Below are 7,100 nucleotides of genomic sequence, written 5' to 3'. Positions count from 1 at the left end.
CTATAATACGGATATTGTTCCTTTTGGATTGGTCACACAGTTCTCTTAATATTGTTTCATTCCTGGAGATACTTTTGTCTCTCTGTCAGCTTCTATGAATTCCTGTTCTCTGGTTTCAATTCCATTGATGGCCTCTTGCATCCTATGCATTCTGCTTATAAACCCTTTCAGAGTTTGTTTCGTTTCTGTGATCTCCTTTCTGGCATCTGTGATCTCCCTCTGGACTTCATCCCATTTCTCTTGTGTATTTCTCTGCATCTCTGTCAGCATGTTTATGATTCTTATTTTGAATTCTTTTTCAGGAAGACTGGTTATTAGGTCTGTCTCCTTCTCTGGTGTTGTCTCTGTGATCTTTGCCTGTAGCTTTGCCTTTTCATGGTGATAGGAATAGTTTGCAGAGCTGGGACGAGTGACGGCTGGAAGAACTTCCCTTCTTGTTGGTTTGTGGCCCTCCTCTCCTGGGAGAACAGCGACCTCTAGTGGCTTGTGCTGCGCAGCTGCGCGCAGACAGGGTTTCTGCTTCCTGCCCGGCTGCTATGGAGTTTTTCTCCGCTGTTGTTGTGGGCGTGGCCTGGCTGGGGCAGCTGCTCCAAAGTGGTGGATTCCCATTGGAGGGGGAGCGGTTGGGAGGCTATTTATCTCTGTAAGGGGCCTCCCTGCTCCCTGCAGCCCAGGGGTTAGGGTGCCCAGAGATCCCTGGATTCCCTACCTGTGGATTACGTGTCTCGCCCTGCTCTGTTAAGACTTCCAAAAAGCACCCGCTAAAACAAAACGACCACCAAAAAAAACACAAAACTTTTAAATTAAAAAAAAATTTTTTTAATTAAAAAAAAAGTGGTCACTCGCTTTTCTGGTGTCCTCCAGCGCCAGGCCACCGGTGCCCACTCACTGTTCTTGCTGCCCTGTTTCCCTAGTATTGGGGTCCCTATCCCTTTAAGACTTCCAAAAAGCGCTCGCCAAAACAAAACAGCAAAGAAAAAAAAAAATTGTTCGCTCGCTTTTCTTATGTCCTCCGGTGCCCGGCCTCTGGTACCTGCTCACTGTTCTTGCTGCCCTGTTTTCCTAGTATCCAGGGCCCCCTGCGCACGTAGTGTGTCTGCACTCTTGCCCGGATGGCTGGGGCTGGGTGTTCGGCAGTCCTGGGCTTCGTCTCCCTCCTGCTCTGCCTATTTTTCTCCCGCCGGGAGTTGGGGGGATGGGCCCTCGGCTCCCGCCGCCCGGGGCTTGTATCTTACCCCCTTTGCGAGGCGCTGGGTTCTCTCAGGTGTGGTTGTGGTCTGGATATTGTCCTGTGTCCTCTGGTCTTTATTCTAGGAAGGGTTGTCTTTGTTATATTTTCATAGATATATGTTGTTTTGGGAGGAGATTTCCGCTGCTCTACTCACGCCGCCATCTTCCACCCCCTCTTAACTCGCTTATTGAGCCATTATAAACACAGTTTGATGATTATTTCTCTCCTTTCTTATTCCTCCTCCTCCATTCTTCATATGTTGAGTGTGTTGTTCTGTGCTCTTTTTAGGACTGCTCCCATCTAGAGCAGTCACTGTAAGATACCCTGTAGAGGTGGTTTGTGGGAGGCAAATTCCCTCAATTTTTGCTTATCTGGGAATTGTTTAATCCCTCCTTCATATTTAAATGATAATCGTGCTGGATACAGTATCCTTGGTTCAAGGCCCTTCTGTTTCATTGCATTAAATATATCATGCCATTCTCTTCTGGCCTGTAAGGTTTCTGTTGAGAGTCTGATGATAGCCTGATGGGTTTTCCTTTGTAGGTGACCTTTTTTCTCTCTCTGGCTGCCTTTAATACTCTTTCCTTGTCCTTGATCTCTGCCATTTTAATTATTATGTGTCTTGGTGTTGTCCTCTTTGGGTCCTGTCTCTCGGGAGTTCTGTGTGCCTCCATAGCCTGAGCAACTATTTCCTCCCCCAGTTTTGGGAAGTTCTCAGCAAGTATTTCTTTAAAGACACTTTCTATCCCTTTTTCTCTCTCTTCTTCTGGTACCCCTATAATGCGGATATTGTTCCTTTTGGATTGGTCACACAGTTCTCTTAATATTGTTTCATTCCTAGAGATCCTTTTATCTCTCTCTGCGTCTGCTTCTATGCGTTCCTGTTCTCTGGTTTTTATTCCATCAGTGGCCTCTTGCATCTTATCCATTCTGCTTATAAATCCTTCCAGAGTTTGTTTCACTTCTGTAATCTCCCTCCAGACATCTGTAATCTCCCTCCGGAGTTCATCCCTTAGCTCTTGCATATTTCTCTGCAGCTCTGTCAGCATGTTTATGATTTTTATTTTGAATTCTTTTTCAGGGAGACTGTTTAGGTCTGTCTCTGCAGCTCCTCTCTCAGGTGTTGTCTGAACTATCTTGGAGTGGACTAAATTTTTTTGCCTTTTCATGGTGATAGTGGTGGCTGTAGGCAGGTTGCGGTGTGTCAGCTGGGAGAAGAAAGTCCTTTCCTGCTTGCTGGATGCCTTGTCCTTTTCCGCTGCCTGTGTTGGTTACCCGCAGTCCTGGAGCAGCCACCGGGTTAATACCCTAAGCTGCTGTGGGCGGGGTCTCCATCAGAGCAGTGTGGAGCCCTGTGGGGAGTGACAGGCACGCCAGGTGCACTCCTCTGTGATAGTGGCACCCCTGCCGGGCAGCTGTGTGTCACCAGTAGCCTTTGGGTCTGGCCCGGGCGGCTGTGCGTTGGGCTGGGATTCCGGTTGGCTGCTGGGAGTGCGCCTGCTCCCTCTGGCTCCACTGCAGCTGTGCGCGGGGCTCTCACACCAGGGCCTCTACCGGGCTCCTCTGGCTCCACTGCCGCCAGTGCGTGTGAGCCGTACCCAGGCTGTTCGGTTGCTGCTGCTGCAGGCTCGCACAAGCCTCTCTTGGTCTCTTCTGGCACCATTGGCGCATGCAATCTGCTCCTGGTCCCTTCTCGCACAGCCGCCCCCAGCACGCAGTACCACTCTCCTGATGCTGGGCCGGTGTGTCAGGGTCCGCGCCAGTTGGAGGAACGACTGGCAGGCTGCTTAGTGCCGTGAGGGGCTTCAGAGCTGTGCTGCCTCCCTGGGGTTTAGGGCGCCTAAGGTTCCCCAGGATTCCCAGCCGCTGGCTAAGTGTGCTGGGATGACTTTGTCCAGCCATGGGGTCCCTGTCTCTTTAAGACTTGCAGAAAGCACTTGCTTTTCTTTTGTCTCGGGGGCGCAGGTGTGGGGACCTCCCCACTGGTTTTGCTTTTCCGTTTCTCTAATATCCAGCACCCCGTGCACCTTGTATCTGCGCTCTGGGTGTGGATTTCTAGAGCTGGTTGTTTAGCAGTCCTGGGCTTTCACTCCCTCCCCGTTCTGACTCCTTTCTTCCTGCTGGGTTCTGGGGTGGGGGAGTGTTTGGGTCCCGCCTGGCCGCAGTGTGTATCTTACCCCCTTCATGTGATGTTGAGTTCTCACAGATGTAGATGTGTCCTGGCTGTTGTACTGCATCCGCTGGTGTCTCTTTTAGGAATAGTTGTATTTATTGTATTTTCATAAATATATATGTTTTGGGGAGGAGATTTCCTCTTAACTACTCATGCCGCCATCTTCCCGTGATCTTCTCTATACCCATTTTGTTAAGAGTTTTTACCATGAATGAATGTTGAATTTTGTCAAAAGCTTTTTCAGCATATTTTGATAATGATCATGTGGTTTTTGTCCTTTTTGTTAATGTAGTATATATATTATTGATTGATTTATGAATATTATACCATCCTTGCATCCTTGAAATAAATCCCACTTGGTCATGATGGATGATCTTTTTGATGTATTTTTGGATTTGGTTTGCTATTTTGTTGAGAATTTTTGCATCTATGTTCATCAGGGATATTGGTCTGTAATTTTCTTTTTCTGTGGTGTCTTTTTCTGGTTTTGGTATTAGAATGATGCTGGTCTCATAGAATGAGTTTGGAAGTACTCCCTCCTCTTCTACTTTTTGCAGTACTTTAAGAAGGGTGGGTATTAGCTCTTCTTTAAATGTTTGGTAGAATTCGGCTGTGAAGCTGTCCGTACCTGGTATTTTGTTTTTGGGGAGTTTTTTGATTCCAGTTTGGTATCATTTCTAGTGATTGGTCTGTTCAGACTTTCTGTTTCTTAGTAGGTCAGTCTTGGAAGGTTGCATATTTCTAGGAAACTGTCCATTTCTTCTAGGTTGTCAAATTTATTGGCATACAATTTTTCATAGTATTCTCTAATAATTATTTGAATCTTGGTGGAATCAGTTGTGTTTATTCCTTCTTCATTTCTGATTCTGTTTATGTGTGTACACTCTCTTTTTTTCTTGATAAGTCTGGCTAGGGGTTTATCTGTTTTGTTTCTTTTCTCAAAGAACCAGCTCCTAGTTTCAGTGATTTTTTTCTATTGTTTTATTCTTCTGTTTTATTTATTTCTACTCAATCTTCATTATTTCCCTCCTTCTACTGACTTTAGGATTCATTTGTTCTTTTTCTACTTTCTTTAATTGTGAGTTTAGACTGTTCATTTGGGATTGTTCTTGTTTCTTGAGGTAAGCCTGTATTGCTATGTACTTTACTCTTAGAACTGCCTTTGCCACCTCCCACAGATTTTGGGCTGTTGTGTTTTTGCTTTCATATGGTTGGTCTTAAGTGTGATTGTTGACCCTGAAGCTCCCTGACACTGTTCCAGCCAACCCCATTTGTAGTCCTGTAGAATCTACCCTGTCCATTTGTGATATTTCACAGTTGGTAGTTTAAATATCTTATCACTGAGGCTGGAGGTATAGACACTCTATAACCATTCATTCACCCAGTGCAGTTCCCATAGGATGCCACACCTGAGCCTTGAATTCTGGAGGCAAAAGCAGCTTGTTAGTACTGTGTTCTTTACCCTGCAAGCCCTGAAGATAGGCAGGTAGCCACAAGGATGCAACATGTTGTCTTAATGCTCTCTGACTTGCTTGATGAAGCACAGATGGTGTATTCTGGCCAGGAGGAGACAGAGATGACAGGCCTGTAGCAATATTGGTGGTGACAGGAGGAAGCCGAAACTCCCACTGTGGATAGACAGTGCCCCCCACTGGTACAAAGAGCCAGGCCACAGCTGACATAGCTCAGAAGACTCTCCCTGGGCTCTGTTTCTTAGGGAGGTTTACAGCTTGAAAGGAGAGGAGACTCTGCTGAAAGAGCAGGAGTTTGAGAAGCCAGGAATGGGGGTTGGATGGGGCACCAGATCTGGGGACCAGAGTTCTGTGTGGGACGGTTGAGAGGTCATGATATCCTTTTCCAACCTTGGGTAGCAGTTCAGACAGGAGGAGCCTAACCTTTCAGGTGTTTCTAATTGTGTTGAGAAATTCCTATATGGGTAAATTTTTAAGGTACCATTTAAAATTTAAACAGTGCCGTTAGCATTTAACTTTGTGTTCCATCTTGATTGTTTTCATCAAGCAACTCAAAATAAATCACAAGGATGTGGAGATATTTTCATATATAATGTTTTTCTACAGCTTTTAATTGAGCCTACTTCTTGTGTACCTACTGAATTAACATTCCTAAATGGTGATCAGCCCCCTCCATCTTCTCTGCCCTGCCTTCCCTCAAACCCACTTCACCCAATCAGCTTTTTTAAAGAACTATCTATTTAAAGTTCTAGAAAAGGGAAACAAGATGTGAACTTCAGATTATAAGCATCTTAATTTGGAGGGAAGAATTCAACAATTTAAAATTATGTCCCTCCTTCGGGCAATGATTTATTTTAAAGCATCAGGGTGCTCGGTACATCTGTCAGCAGCCTGTGGCGTGTTACATCTGTCCTTGATATTTAAAATATTTGGCACCAGTTTACTGTGTATCCATTTTTGACCTACTCAGATCATCTAACAAATGCTAGCCAGGAATTAAACTTTGGAGTATATAGGAAACTAAACAGTGTAATTATTTAAACTTTGTATACAGATAATGTGTGTGTGTTGAGAAGGTGTATCAGAGGTTCCAATTAACGTTAGGTGGCTATATCCTGAATAGCCATGGAAGAGGATATGCTGGCTTACAGCAGGCCCAGGGAAAGGGAGCAAACAGCAAGGATTTGGTTTGCACTGAACACCCACCTGAGAATGCCCCTGGTTCTGGTGCAGGCACTGCCTCTCATTGACAGCCTTTCTCCTCACATTCCTCTTCCATTTATAAAAGCCCAAGTCTAGGTTTCCAAAAGTGTGTTATGGGCATATATTATAGGTGGTGAAGTGGGATTGGAAAAGTCAAGGTTAACCAGATTCTTGTTTTGATTTGTTCTGTGGGTGACTGGGTAGGTGTGACTCTTCAGGAGGGTGCAAGTCTGGGCTTTCCCAGCCAACTGTGACTATGGACATCTCCAGGTTCCATAGAAAGCCCCCCCTTTTTAAATTGAAGTATTTTTGATATACAACACATTGGTTTCAAGTATATAACAGTGATTCAACAGTTACATTAAATCCTCACCCCAACTAGTGCAGTTACTATCTGTCAACATAGGAACATGAATCATTGACTATATTCTTCATGCTGTACTACATCCCTGTGACCAACTTATATTATGACTGATATTTTGTGCCTCTTTATCCCCCATACTGTCCCTACCCCATGGTAACCACCAGTCACTTCTCAGTGTCTCTAAGTCTACTACTGTTTTGTTCATTTTGTTTTGTTTTGTTTTTAGATTCCACGAACAAGTGAAATCATACTGTATTTTCTTTCTCTACCTAGCTTATTCCACTGAGTGTAATACCTTCTAGGTCCATCCAAGTTGTTGCAAAGGGCAGGATTTCTTTCTTATGGCTGAAGAATATTCCATTATATGTGTACCACATCTTTATCCATTCATCTATTGATGGACCCTTAAGTTATTTCCATATCTTGGTTATTGCAAACAGTGTGGTGATAAACTTAGGGGTGCATATATGTTTTCAAATCAGGGATTTTGTTTTCTTTAGGTAAATTTCTAGGAGCAGAATTACTGGATCAAATGACATTTCTATTTTTAGTTTTTTGAGGAACCTCCATACTGTTTACCACAGTGGCTGCACCAGTTGACATTCCCACCAACAGTGTAGGAGGGCTCCCTTTACTCCACATCCTCACCAGCACTTG

This window comes from Manis pentadactyla, chromosome 15 (genome assembly GCF_030020395.1).
Source record: "Manis pentadactyla isolate mManPen7 chromosome 15, mManPen7.hap1, whole genome shotgun sequence".
Taxonomy (NCBI): domain Eukaryota; kingdom Metazoa; phylum Chordata; class Mammalia; order Pholidota; family Manidae; genus Manis; species Manis pentadactyla.
Note: the sequence above shows the minus strand (reverse complement) of the source record.